The sequence below is a fragment of the Podarcis filfolensis genome (assembly GCF_964270895.1).
Source record: "Podarcis filfolensis genome assembly, chromosome: 8".
Classification (NCBI taxonomy): Eukaryota; Metazoa; Chordata; class Lepidosauria; order Squamata; family Lacertidae; genus Podarcis; species Podarcis filfolensis.
The window spans coordinates 55,002,432-55,017,558 of NC_139611.1; the positions used below are offsets into that span (position 1 = coordinate 55,002,432).

At 45.0% G+C, this 15,127-nt stretch overlaps 2 long non-coding RNA genes across 2 annotated transcripts; one reads left to right on the plus strand and one right to left on the minus strand.

Moving 5' to 3' along the window:
- Window positions 1-445: 445 nt before the first annotated feature.
- Window positions 446-4,170, minus strand: LOC310768184. The gene is made up of 3 exons (XR_014551199.1): window positions 4,030-4,170; window positions 3,099-3,219; window positions 446-1,762 (listed from the first exon to the last, which is right to left on the minus strand). It is a non-coding gene; the product is annotated as an uncharacterized lncRNA (long non-coding RNA).
- A 7,111-nt stretch (window positions 4,171-11,281) lies between these two features.
- Window positions 11,282-12,344, plus strand: LOC310768065. The gene is made up of 2 exons (XR_014551180.1): window positions 11,282-11,450; window positions 12,230-12,344. It is a non-coding gene; the product is annotated as an uncharacterized lncRNA (long non-coding RNA).
- The last annotated feature ends 2,783 nt before the right edge of the window (window positions 12,345-15,127 follow it).

A 15,127-nucleotide genomic window follows, 5' to 3' on the forward strand; every position in this document is an offset into this window, starting at 1 on the left:
TGCAAGTAGATAAATAGGTACCGCTCCGGCGGGAAGGTAAATGGCGTTTCCGTGCGCTGCTCTGGTTTGCCAGAAGCAGCTTAGTCATGCTGGCCACATGACCCGGAAGCTGTACGCCGGCTCCCTCAGCCAATAAAGCGAGATGAGCGCCGCAACCCCAGAGTCGTTCAAGACTGGACCTAATGGTCAGGGGTCCCTTCACCTTTACCTTTATCTATGGACGTGACACCAAAGTAAGTGTTCAGAAGACTCTGGGCACTTAAAATTTTGTAGGTGCCTTATGTGCTTAAAAAAAAGAAGACCAGAATTGGGCAAGCTCGAAGGGATGACACCAAGGATTGTGAATGCCATTTACTGAAGGCCACCCAGAGAACTTTTTGTTAAGTGGCAGCCTACAAATGCTGTTAGTGAGTAAATGAATGAATGAATGAATGAATGAATCGAATAAATTGAAAAAAATCTTTATTATTTTAAGCTTATATTCCATCTTTCTTCTTTAAAACTTCCATAAACATAGGAAAGTTTAAGCTAATGTCAGTCAGCAGGAAGAATTGCAGCCTAACAGAACAAAAGGTCTTCTTGACTGAGGCTGTTGCCAGGCTTCCTTCAGGAGGGACTTTGCCAAGCATGGAAAAGGTCCTGCTCCAAGAAGTCTTCAGCTTAATTTCTGTAGCAGCAGCAGAAGGAGGAGGAGGAGGAGGGGAAAGACCCCCTTTGAGAGCTGCTTTGGACAGTTCAGGTTCTTGCAGGGAAGAAATGGGGGGGAGGGAGGAAGCCAGGAAGGGCCAAGGAAGCAAGGAGGCATCAATAGCCCAGCGATGGCAGCGGCATTGAGTATATATGACAGTCATAAATACAGCTTGCTTGCCAGTTGCTATTGATGGTTTCATACATAATCTGGTGTTAGCTAATTTTATGAATGAATTCAGAAAGGCCACAGTGCAAACGGTGGAGAAGGGACCCTCAAAGACTCTGCCGTTATTCTGCTCCTTCCATGACCATGTCTGTGTCCACAATTCAGTTTTAAAGCAGTGTTGACCATGGTCTAATGATTGTGGTTTCCAGCCCAAGCAATTCTGGGAAATGTCACTGAATAAAGAGTGAGGCATTTCTTAGTAGGCCACAAACTACAATTCCCGGATTTTTGGGAGGAAATCAGAAAACATACAGCATTAACTAGCCTATATACGTAATCTGATGGACCCTTCTATATTTGAAGGGTTGTCGGAGGAGATACATCTCCTTAAACCTATTCCAGTTAAAGATTATTATTATTATTTATTACATTTATATACTACCCTTCCTCAGAAGACTCTAAAAGAACCTTTAAAAAAGAAAGGAGCAGAGGCCTTGTAGTTGCCCATCCCCAATTACCACCTAGATCACAGCCTGCCCCACAATGGTGAGATGCGTTGTATTTCTAGTTAAACTATAACAGTTATATCTTACATATTCATTATGCAAATTGGTATCCTCTTCTTTGACGTTGCATTTCTGACAGTGCATAAGTGGCCACAGCTACACTGTTTCCGGTGCTGTTTAAATGCTTATAGATGTTTGCTTGTGAGTGGCAAAAAAGCAGAAGGAAGCAGAGAAACTGGAAAGGAGGATAGCGGCTCTTTGTCTTCCTTCCTGTTCAGTGAAGGTTCTTCCTTTAGTTCTCCAAAATTATGGTTTAATTTCTCTCAGCTGTGACATTAATTTTTTCACCCATGACATCCTGGGATTAGCACAGACACGCCTACCGATCTTGGTAACAAACCTGTAGAGAAAAGGCAAAATAACTTGGTTTAGAAACGATCTCTTGGCGTATGCCTCCTGTAATCATATTTCCCTTCCTCTTCTGTGGAAGATCTACTAGCTGTTGGAAGTGCAGGAATCCACAGGGCCAGCCCTAGATGTGATTTCACTTCCTGAAGTGCGCAAAATGTCACCTGTTCCCCACTGACTGGCCGCTGTTTAATCCATGTATTTTTTGTCATTTTTATATAATAACAAAATGACATATATAAACAACAGAACAAAGCAACATCAATTTACATAACAGAACAAACTGTGTTTTTTCATTACAGTTGAATCCTATTTGAACACAAATGGGATAGTATCTTCCACAACACCTGAAGCAGCGGGCCAGATCAGGGGGCACAGTGACAGGACAGGGCAGGTGGAAACACAGTGGCATAGCTGGAGGACACAATTAAAGCAGGCCAGCATGATACTAACAGCAGCAGAACCTAAAAGAGCAGTACTGAAAAAGAAACTGAAGCAAATGATTTTAAAGCCTGGGAAATCTTTTTAAAAGAAACACCCCTAAAGGTATTTGCCAGCATTGAAATGACACAAAAACAGGCACTTTCCTGGGGGAAGCCACCAACCCCACCACTGAGAAGGCTCTTTCTCCACAGCCAGAGATTTCCACACATGGTCACATCCTCTATGCAGGCAATCAAGAAGCATGGTCCCTGTTCAACGGCAGGTTCATTCCAGATGCAAAGAAGATGCAAAATGGGGCTGGAGAGGGCCTTGGTCTAGGAAATGTCCTGAGGGCTGGAGAAAGAGGCCTGGAGGGTTGCACTTGAAGCTTGGGTTGAGGTTCCTCATCCTTGCAATAGTTGACAGAGGGGCACATATGGAGGCAGGTGGCCCCACTTTTATCTGTTGCAGGGGCAGCAATGCTTATCCTCCTTTTCTCTGTGTTTTGGCTGTTCTTCCTCTCCAACTCTTACCTTCTCCCCTGCCCCCAAACCCTTGTTGATCTCTCTCTCTCTCTCTGAAATTGACAGATTTGTCCATCCCTTCCCTGGGTCCAACTCTTCCCATCAAGTCCTAGAAAAGCAGCTCAGAGGAACCTCTGGAACTCTCAGAGGCTTCTTTTTACTTGTTATTTCCCCCAAAACCTCCACTTGCCTGTCTCATCACAAATGGTTCAACAAATGCTCCGACTGCAGCTCAAGACAAATTTGAGAAACTTCATGAAATGCCATTTAATGGAATGAGAAATGATTTTTCTGACACCCTCACCCCAGTCAAGGCCACCTAGGTGTCCTTATTTGAATGTTAGGAGAACACATAATTGAGGAGTGGCATTCTGTACTCACACAACAGCATCCAAGCGGCAATCACTGGGAGTCCTGTAGTAATACTGCACTCTGTTGCGGGGAATTTGTCCTCCCATCCTATATCCCTCACAACAGTCTGACGGAATCCGAGGACGCAGTGCTGAAGGTGGTGGGGGAAAAGGAGAGAAGAGAGGGACATTATTTTGACCATTATTATAACACAACACTCATATTTACTGTCATTGAGGCACGTAGCCTGATCTCATGCATGTCTACTCAGCAATTCTCCTTTGCATATTCAGAGGTGCTTTCCTCCTAAGGACAGAGGATAGCTGTCTGGTAGCAGAGTCACTTTGATACTGGAATGTTAGCCAGGAAGTGCAAGATGAAACAGGTGTGCTGTGAGGTACCAAAGCAAACCTCCTAAAGGCATTTTCTATACACACAGCACGTTGGAGAGGAAGCAGTTAGGAGGAACGCTGATTCAGTTACACTTGGGGTTGCTGGCTTTGCAGTCCCTGTCACTGTGCTAAAATTTAACAGATGCTTCATGGACACTTGACGGCAGGTGACCATGTTCACCTCCATGCTGTGAAAAGCTCCATCTTTCCATTGAGTGCTGCTAGCAATGCACTGATCCCTCCTGCCTCTAATCAGCTGGCAAACACCACCTGCGTGTTTGACCCTAGCTGGGGCATGGTCTACTCTCTTGCTCACTGCAGCTCTATGAGACAGAGGTCCCTTCTCCTTCTCTAGCACTCATGCACACCAATGTATGAGCACTAAGCCACCATTCAACACCAGCTTGCCAAGAATCTGATAGCTGAGATTCTTTAACTGGAGATGCCAGGACCTCAGCCTGCGATCTGCTGGGTTTCCCCAGTGCAAAAGACTCTGGGGCTTTATAGTTCTTAAATATTATAGCAAGCACACACATATACATAATAAGAGGAAAGTGCCACGTGCTCACCTTCTGTGTATTGATAAGAGAGAGTCAGGATGAGGGCGATCAGGAATGTGGTCTTCAGACTGCCCATGGTTGGCTTCTTCTCAAGGTCTGGAGCTTTCTTCTGTCCTACTGTCTTTCTAGAAGCTGGAGAGTGTGTCCTTGGGGACGAAGCTGTGTGAATATATACACTTCCATCCCCAGTGTGGATTTCCCTAGGATTCTACCCGTGTATTTCCACCCACATATCTTTCCAGAGAAACTCGTAAAATGTCAAGCATAATTCCAAGAGAGGTGGGTCTTACTTCTCCTTTCGAGAGAAAAGGCGCCCACAGCTCAAATCCAAGCATTTGCGACGCGCGACTAAAGCTTCAGTTTGCAGAAGTGAAACCAGACCGGCACATCTTTACTTCAGAAGAGGGGGATCTGGAATTTTGTTTGCTACTCAGTGTGGTGGACCAGGTCAGAGAAGGCAGGTTGGGGGAACTGCAGGGGAAAGGCCATAGCTCAGCCACAGAGCATCTGCTTTTCACACAGAGAGTCCCATGTTCAATCCCCAGATAGGACTGCTATCTGAAATCCTGGAGAGCCACTGCGAGTCCATGCAGGCAGTACTGAACTGGATAGACTAATGGTCTAACTCTGTACAGGGCAGCTTCCTATGATTCCCTAAACAAGAGGCTGGTGTCATATGTAGCAGGCTAAGCAGATATACCATACCTTTTAATAACATTTCATAGATGAAAATAGGGACATGCTTCATAATGCCCCTGTATCCATAACAACCATCGCTGCCGGAACTCCTGGATTATTATGAATTGCTAGATAATGCTGCATAATCTACACTATCCTACACTGCAGTAGCACTGCATACATTTAAAAGCAATGGGGGAGTTCCCCCCCTTTCTGGTTAAAGAACAAAACAACAATCCACCAGTATTGCTACCATGTAGTAATTCTGGTTGTCCAATGATTGGCTTTCACCTGATTGACGGATTTGCTCATGTTTACATATTTCAGTTATAATAGAGGTTTTTGGAGTGCATTTTAAGGAATCTAAGAGCTACTGTATGCTTTTCTTTTTGAATTTAGGTGCAAAAAGCACCATGACTTAACTGGCGAAAGACAGTAGACAAGGCTGGATCAAACCAAAGGCCCATCTAGCCCAGAATCCAGTTTTCAGAGTGGCCAACCAGATGCCTATTGGAAGCCCACAAGCAAGACATGAACACACAAATGATGCAATGAAATATTTGCGAATGGGGCACAAATATTTAACTGACTGAATTTTGCAGCAGTAATGATGGAAGCAGCAAACGGCCCCTACTTAGATGCTTATTTCAAGAGAAGTCTGTTTGTTCACTGAAACATGAACACATGTGAGAAAGTCTTTAAAAACCGAGCTGTCATATGCAGCCATTGGGGATCCAAACTGTGACTTACTGTTCGTCAGGAAGCAGACCATCCTCACGGCTTATTTACGAGTCAGTGGCACTGTGGGTTAAACCACAGAGCCTAGGACTTGTCGATCAGAAGGTCGGTGGTTCGAATCCCTGCAACGGGGTGAGCTCCCATTGCTCGGTCCTGCCAACCTAGCAGTTCGAAAGCACGTCAAAGTGCAAGTAGATAAATAGGTACTGCTCTGGCGGGAAGGTAAACGGTGTTTCCGTGCGCTGCTCTGGTTCACCAGAAGCGGCTTAGTCATGTTGGCCATATGACCCAGAAGCTGTACACCGGCTCCCTCAGCCAATAAAGCGAGATGAGCGCTGCAACCCCAGAGTCGGTCACGACTGGACCTAATGGTCAGGGGTCCCTTTACCTTTACCTTTAGGAACACCATGTTAGTGAATAAGTTATAAGCTGTCAGGTTTTTGAGCCACTGGGTCTCCTTTTGCTTTTTCAGTATACTCTTTAAGTATATGCCCTCTTTCCTACACCCTCCACCTTCCTCCACACATCTTCATGCCCTGCCCCGGCCCTTCTTTACTAGTTTCCTGACCAGATCCAGGGACCAGATAGAAACCTGACCGGAGGTTGGGGCAGAAATGACAAGGCTGGATAGGAAGCTGTCTTGTACAGAGTCAGACCACTGGTCCCTGTAGCTCAGTATTGCCTACACTGAACAGCAACCGCTTTCCAGGATTTTATAACAGGGCCATTCCCACCCTACCTGGAGATGTCAGGGATTGAACCAGGGACCTTTTGCATGTAAAGCAGATACTGTATCCACTAGGCTAGAGTCCATTTGCAGGGAAGAATGAGAATAAAGAGCTAAACACTCCTTCCCACCTGCCTATCTTCTTGCACAATGAGAATACTCTCTCTCCCCCCAGGCAAGCCATCGTTTTGCTTTCATGTGTGGATTATAGATTTGAATGGTTAAAAATTCCCCTGGAAAGGCTGATTTATGGTGCAACTGGTCTGGGAAAAGTAAGGAGCAGACACGTAGACTGTATTTCATCGGAATTGTCGAAAATGGTGCCGGCCGCTGGAACAGGACTTTTGGATCAGCGTGGATGAATTATGGGAGAGCATTACAAAGTTCACACAGAAACATAAATAATGTTTGATTCAACTTGCCTGTGGAAATACTCGGAGGTTGCTTCCAGGTGGAAAAATCAAAATTGGAGACAGAACTGTTAGAACCCAGTACTAAGAATTTGTCAAAAATGTACAATTTGCTGCTGAAATGGAATACACAAGATGAAACGGTTAAATCAGCCATGATTAAATGGGCTCAGGACATTGGTCATAACATTTTGTTTGCTGATTGGGAAAAGTTGTGGACCACCGGGATGAAATTTACGGCATGTAATGCCTTAAGAGAAAATATTATGAAAATGATATATAGGTGGTACATAACCCCAGTCAAGCTTGCAAAGATTTACCATTTGCCTGATAATAAATGTTGGAAATGTAAAGAAACTGAAGGTACATTTTTTCATCTTTGGTGGACTTGCCCGAAGATTAAGGCATTCTGGGAAATGATCTATAATGAACTTAAAAAGGTATTTAAATATACTTTCCCCAAGAAACCAGAGGCCTTTCTCTTGGGTATTGTCGGCCAAGGGGTGTTAAAGACGGATATAACTTTCTTTATGTATGCTACAACAGCAGCTAGAATACTCATTGCGAAGTACTGGAAGACGCAAGAGCTACCCACACTGGAAGAATGGCAGATGAAGGTGATAGACTACATGGGTTTGGCAGAAATGACGAGCAGAATCCGAAACCAGGGAAGAGAAGCAGCACAAGAAGAATGGAAAAAATTTAAAGATTATTTAAAGAAATATTACAAAATTAATGAAAGTTAGAATGATGCTGGACTGGAAAGTAAATGGTTACTATTAGCTATGGTTAAGACAAGGAGAATAAGGAAGACTAGTCTAAATTTAAATTAAAATAAGGGAAGATTTGCTGAACAATCGATAAGAATTTGGAATACAGAAAAGGGAGGCATGAGGAAGTCGGGGAAGAAAGGTATAAGAAATTAGGATATGAAATGATACATGTTTTTTGTTCTGTTTTTGTCTTTGTATGTTTATGTATGTTGTGTTTATATGGAAAAAATTCTTGAATAAAAATATTATTAAAAAAAAAAAGGAAATACTCGGAGGTTATTAAGAATAAAAAGGATAACAACAAAGAGATGGGAAGATGGGACTTGTGAACATCAAAGCAGCAGAAATATGAGATGATTGGACCCTGTCTGAACTCGAAGCATGGGTACCCCCAACAAAAATTTAAAATTTGGCTAAATATTTGGAATTTATTGTGTATTGGTATAATTTGGAATTAATGTGATATGATTGGTTTGTTAAATGGAAATTTAATAATTTTTTTTTTAAAGAGAATACTCTCTCTCCCCCCCCAATTCAATGTTACCGTGGAAAACATGAGTTCAGAAATGTTCATTTGCTCCTGTCATCACAGGGGTCAAAGCCATGCTTTCACATGCAGGCAGTCCCAGGCATCCCCATACCCAGTTTAAAAACCAAACAGCCAAAAACCAGATCTCTTCCCTCAGACCTTGGTGAGCTGATGCCATCAGGACTAGTTCTCCTGAACAGGGATAGAAGGATCCATCCATTTTGGTTCTCTCGGTTTCTCATTTTTCCAACTTTAAGTTCAGCTCTCCACACTTTCGCAGCAATTTGTAGGTGTGTTTAAAAACTCCCGAAAATTCTTTAGCATTTTAGTACAAATTTACCTAACAGATTTTCGCATGCAGTTTTGACTGATGTGCAAATTTGTGCAAGCAATGTCTCCTAATATATTGCATTCCTGAATGTTATTTTCACTTATATATTCACTTTTATGCATGCTTTCCCCATGGCTATGCATTTTGTAAACACTGCTTGGCTGGAGAATTGCATTGTAAAATTCAGGTAAGGATGGATTTCAAAGGATGTCTGTGTTTCGGTTCTCATTGTTTTGGAAAGTCTGAATGTGATAGATCTGGCTTTAAATGTGAACTGAATCCCCTACCCACATCTCTACTACTGAGCATGTAGAGGGTAGACCTTGTGCGCTCCAGCGAACCTGGAGATGTAGTTCCCAGCAGGAAACAGCAGGGGGAGATGGAGGCCTTTGAGGAGAAGTGGAGAGAGTCAAATCTCACTTTTTCAGGTGCGAATGTCTAGCCTATTTTGGAGAAGGAGGAGCAACTCCTGCCTGTCTGTTGCCACAGACAGGAGGATGCACTTATGCAGCAGAGGTCAAGGCAGGGCCCTCCAGAGGTTATGGACTATGATTCTCAACATAGGAAGCTGCCTATGTAAAAACACCAACCCTGCAAACAAATTTTAATTGACACAATCAACCTAACTATAACTAAACCCAATGTTTTTTGTCCATGGGTCTCCTTCAGTGATCTATTATAAGCAATCTGTACAATGTGTAACATATACAAAGAATGCACCAGTTCAATATTCTCCATACTTGGTTCATATTCATGATACAAAGTTGTTTTACATAACTGTTGCACCCTCCCTGTGGAAAACCCTCCTTTCACATGTCAAGGAGATAAAGAACTACATCACTTTCAGAAGACATCTGAAGGCAGCCCTGTATCGGGAAGTTTTTAATGTTTGATATTTTGCTATGTTTTATATACCGTATTTTTTGCTCTATAAGACTCACTTTTTCCCTCCTAAAAAGTAAGGGGAAATGTGTGTGCGTCTTATGGAGCGAATGCAGGCTGCGCAGCTATCCCAGAAGCCAGAACAGCAAGAGGGATCACTGCTTTCGCTGAGCAGCGATCCCTCTTGTTGTTCTCGCTTCTGAGATTCAGAATATTTTTTTTCTTGTTTTCCTCCTCCAAAAACTAGGTGCGTCTTATGGTCTGGTGCATCTTATGGTCTGCTGTGTCTTGTAGAGCGAAAAATACAGTATGCTGTAAGCCGCCCAGAGTGGCTGGGGAAATCCATCCAGAGGGGCAGGGTATAAAAAATAAAATTATTATTGTTATTTTTTATTGCATGGTACAGTATTCTATTTTGTCAAATTCTGATGTTCAGATCCTAACATGTTTGCAGGAGTTTTTTTGTCTGTTGGACTGGGGCATATTTCCTCTTTGTTATACTGAGTCCAACTGCTGGTCCATCTAGCTCAATATTGTACATTGACCCATGGAGACACTCCAAAATTTCAAACGGTACATTCCCAGCCCTCTCTGGAGATGCCAGAGACTGAACCTGAGACTTTCCTCTGTCTTCAATCCAGACAAAAAAACACCGGATCTGAAAAGGACCCGCAACTAGAATTGAAGCTCTGGGGCCGGCAGGATTCTGGAGGACATGTGGGAAAATGGTGGCTGCTACTGCTGTGCTGCCCCACACACCAGCTGTTAGGCGGGGAGGCTGAGCAGCATAAACAAAGCCCCACTGCATCTCCAGTCTCTTCAGAGCTTCTTCAGCCCTCAGTGATATCGTCTTTGGGCTCTAGGAAGGGTCTCCTCGCAAGCCACAAGGACTCTCCAGCTCTCTCCCATCATTTCCAGGTTTGAATTGGATTATTTAATTATTTTCTGGCGCCGTGCATACATGTGGTCGCATGCAAGTCAATTGCACACAAGTGACGGGGACGCCTGTATTCAAATGCACCCTCCTCCAGTGGTTGGAGGGAGGAATTAGCCATCATGGCTGGTAGCCACTAAGAGCCTTATTTCCATGGCAGAGATCAGCTGAGGGTTCTCTGCTATCCCAAAACTCTGATCAGGGAAGAAATATTCTCCTCCACCCCTTCCCAAACTTACAATCCTCATCCTCTGCAAATAATTGGGATAGGCACTGAGATAGAGATGTATCCATTATGGGCAAATGTCTATAGATTCAGATGCTGTGTTGAAAATATTCTGGCTTTGGATTAATGTTTTCTAGGTACAGATGGTACAAAATCATTTTATCATGGATGTTTTTTTCTTTTCTTGGTATGCATGATATACCGTACTTTTTTGTGTATACGGCGAGGTTTATTTATTAAGAAATTATGCTAAAAATTGGAGGTCATCTTATACATGGATACTGCATAGGGGGACATGGGATTGGTTGCTGCCGCGATGTGAAGATTGTCATCGGCTATTTGGCATGTTATTAGTGGCTGCGGCAAGGGCTGTTGTTGATTGGCTGTCGCTGCGGCACTAGGGTGGATGATTGGCGCGGGGGGACACGATTGGTGGCTTCGCGACGTGTGTGGTTGAGCGATTTTCATCAATCCCTGCCCCCCCAAAAAAGCTCAACAAGTCTTGGCAATCCTCCCCCCAAAAGCTGAACAACTGAGGGCAATCTCCCCCCATTTTCTTAATTTTGCATCCCCCCAAATAGGGGGTGTTTTATACACGGAGGCGTGTTATACACGGAAAAATATGGTCTATTTAAGGACAGTATGGGCTGTAGGTGGAGGAAGTCCTGAATGAAACTGGATGACACAATCGGAAGGAAAGGAGGATGGAAAAGGAAGTGAAAATACAGAGAAAATTGTGTGGGGTGAGGAACAGAGAGTTTGGGTGAGCTGGATGAGTCCCAAACAGCTTGTGGTCCTACAGTAGGGGTATGGGGGAACCTTTTTCAGGCTGAGGGTTCCGGCTGCATTCCGTTCTAAAGTGCAGGGGGGAAAGTGGGCAGAACAATAGGTGTGGGTGGCTCTTATTTGTTGCACAATAGGGTACATTCCAGCCAAGCAGAAGTCAGAGGATTCTCCTCCTCCACCCACCCTCTTCATCCTCTGTGACATGATCACAGTTCCAAGCCAGGAGGGGGGAGCTGGGTACACTTGCTCCAGGCCTCAGAGGGCTAAGCTGACCGGGGGCCCCTGCCAGTGGCTGGCTGAAGTTACACTGTCATGCCAAGAACAAGACTTGACCCCCAGGCCTCAGACAAGCTCTGCATGGGCCTGGTTCCAAGGACACAGGCAAAAGCAATGGAAGAGAGTACAGAGCAGGGTTGGTGAGGGATATGGTTTGGGGAGAGGAGGTGTGGCCTGGGGAGTGGGAGTGTCCTTTGAGGGAATCTCAAGAGCCAAGCAGAGAAGCTTGGAGGGCCATGTTTGCATACCCTGTGAGTGCCCTGGTAAAACCGGGACATCCCATTTGTTCATGTGAGAGCATGGTGGCAATTTTGGGCTGCGATCTCGTGCTGCAATCTCCCCCCCCCCCAAAAAAGCACTTTTTCCAGAGCCACAATCTTGTGTGGTACCCCAAAATGCACATTTTTGCATGCTGTGCTCTCATGTGAGAGCCCCACCTCCAGTGCATATTTTGGGCTCTGTGATCTCATATGGGTCACGTGACCTGCATGGGAGCACAGCCACGATGACACGCATCCTGGTTTTGAGATTCAGTGTGTTGGAGGGTGTGCATTTGCCTCCACCCTAATTAGGGGTGCTCTCAACCCTGAAGTCAGACTCCACAGCTTTGCACAAGCAAGGGACATTCTGCAATGTTGCAAAGGTTCCTGGGTAGTCTGTCCATACGTTGCTGCCTTATGTGAAGTGACAGCATTGTTCCATCTTGTGCGCCTCTGTATCTCATGAGACTGGAAGAGTTTCTCCATCAGGCCTGTGCTTTGGGCTGGGAGAACGCCTGACTAGGAGGTCCACAAGTGCAGCTCCCACTTTGCCATAAAAGGAGTAGTTAGAAGCAGAATAAATCACTGAAGCGGAAGGGTTTGCAATTGTTTTCGATTGTATGAAACATGTCATACTTTCTTTTGGTTTTGCTGATAAGAATCAACGTTACAGAGGAAGTCGCTATCAAGTGGAAGAACTCCAGCATTTGTGCAATTGTAAACAGGGTGCAGACTCTAAGGACAAGGGCTCGATAAAGAAAGTAAAACACGAAATGAATGATATTCATAATGCATTTTATAATCCCTGCAAATTCCCCCCACCAAATTCCTTCCTGTGGGACTCAGTGCTCCCATCTAATCTACTCAGCAGCTGATGTGGAGGAAACTCCCTCCTGTCCTAATCTTGCCTCCAAGCTTTCATCTCACCCAGTCCTTAATTTAGGGCTGGAAAACCTCTTCCAGCCCGAACTCCACATTCCTCTCTGGACTTCCTTCCAGGAACCACATGGCAGTGGTACCTTAGCTTGATGGCTCCTTACCTTTATACCGCAGGTTAGTTTCTACATATATTCACACACCCCTCTTCACCCAGGGAAGCACAAACCATCATCAAGCAAACAGTCCAGCCAGGCAAAAAGAGGGGCGTGGCAGTGTCAAAAAGGGGTGTGGCCTACAGAGGGGGTGTGGTCTTGGCAGTCTCAAGGGCCAGATATAGATGCCTGAAGTTCCACATGCCCAAGTCATTTGCTGTCAACTTACAGATTTGAAAATAAGGTACCAGCAGCCAAAATAAGGGATTTTAGTCAACCAGTTAAAAGGGACCAGATAGTTTTGGAGAGCAGCGCCGGTTTTTAGCCCTTCGTTTCCAGAGGTTGCTGCGCAAGACACCAGCTGATGAAACACTGCAATTAAATAACTACAAGCAGCAACCACTTTTCGTGCAAAACGAAGTCCAAGCTACGAAGATGCTGCTACAGTTCTGTATCTTTTCTCTCGTGCTCCATCTGCAGCTCTCAATTCCATCAGGTGGGGCGGGAGGGGGGAAAATAGCGCCCGAAGTAAACCCGCAGATCAGACCATCTATGCTAGTCTACCACTACAAATCTATGGGAGAAGCGCTTGTGGTCCTTCCTTTATAGCCCTTGGAACACCTGCCCGGGCCTCCGCCTCCTCCTCTTCCTCCTCTCTCTGAACTGCTTTCTCTATGGTTGCCCTCGCTCTCCTCTCAAGGCTCCTCATCAATTCATAGACCATGCCAGGCTGCCCATCTCATTCGGGTCCTTCGACGGCACAGCCGCAGTACGGCCTAGCGGGAGCGGGAGCGGCGGTGACGGGCAGAGGGAGGCCCCAGGCACAGATGCCCAGTTTGGCGGCTGCGAGGAGGATGGTGGCGGAAGGGCCCGAAGCTCCCACCAGTCCTGGCGGCGAGGGGTTCCCGGGGGCCGAGGCTGGTGAGAGGAGGCCAGAGGAGGGCGGGCCGGGCAGCCAAGCAACACAGTTGGAGCCTCCCTCTTCCCAGGCCGGCAGGGAGGGAAGGAGAGGAGCTGCTTCCTTTGAAACCCGGGATATTTAAGGGACATCCATCAATAAGGCACAGCAGCGGGACACGGCACTGGGATAAGGGACTGTCCCTCCAAATAAGGGACGCTTGACAGCTATGTCCAAGTCATTTGCTGTCCTTGGAGCTACCTTTGGTAACTAGGAGGCTGGTCTATTAAGCATAAGAAGAGCTTGCTGGATCAGGCCAATGGCCCATCTAGTCCAGCATCCTTTTCTCACAGTGACAAACCTATGAGGAGTCCACAAGCAGGGCCTTAGCTCAAGAGCACTCTCCCCTTCTGAGGTTTGCAGCCACTGGTATTGCTGCCTCTGAACATGGAGGAAGGGCATAGCCATCATAGCTAGGAGCCGTTTGATAGCCTTATCCTTCATAAAATTGTCAAATCCTCTTTTAAAGCCATCTAAGTTGATGGCCACCACTGCCTCCTATGGGAGTGAGTACACTTTTTCATAAAAGCACCCCATTGACACTGTTTAGAAAACCATGGTTTAGTGTTATGTGCAAACCAGACCAGCAATTCCTTTAACAAGTGTGTACTTTTTCATTCCGGTCTTCTTAATTTATCCAGACCTTTTAACCTCTTAACTCTGAGCCTGCCTTTGCCATCCATTTATATTTCAGAATAGAGATCGCTTTCAAGAAACGTGGGCCCATTTCTTTAAGCATGTTAATTACCAAAACCAAGACCTTGTCATGCCAATATTCTCAGAGCAGAGGTTACGTTAAATAATATGTTTGAACATTCTTTTTGTAAGTTTATGTCTAAAGTCAATGAACAAGAACAAAAACAACAGCAACAACAATTTTATTATTTATACCCAGCACATATGGCTGGGTTTCCCCAGCCACTTTGGGTGGCTTATAGCACATAAAAAATTGTAAAAAAAATGACACAAAAAAATTCCCGATATAGGGCTGCCTTCAAATGTCTTCTAAAAGTCAGATTGTTGTTTATTTGTTTATTTCCTTGACATCTGATAGGAGGGCGTTCCACAGGGTGGGTGCCACTACCAAGAAGGCCCTCTGTCTGGTTCCCTGTAACCTCACTTCTTGCTGTGAGGGAACATCCAGAAGGCCCTCAGAGGTTTACCTCAGTGTCCGGGTTGAACGATAGGAGTGGAGATGTTCTTTCAGGTATACTGGGCCGAGGCCATTTGGGCTTTAAAGGTCAGCATCAACACTTTGAATTGTGCTCAGAAATGTACCAGGAGCCAATGTAGGTCTTTCAGGACCAGTGTTATATGGTCTTGGCGGCCACTCCCAGTCACCAGTCTAGCTAAAACAAACACCATTAGATGCACTGCTGGATAAGTGGTTAATGGTTCTTGTATCTGAATTTGTTTAGAAACCAATAAAAATTGTTAAAACAAAAACAAACAAAAAACTCTGAGACTTGCTACTGCCTGATTTTGATACTTTGACTTTTTTCCTTCCTGCTTAAACTATTGTTTTGGTTTTGTCAGTACCATTCCTTGTTCAATTTTAAACCACTTTA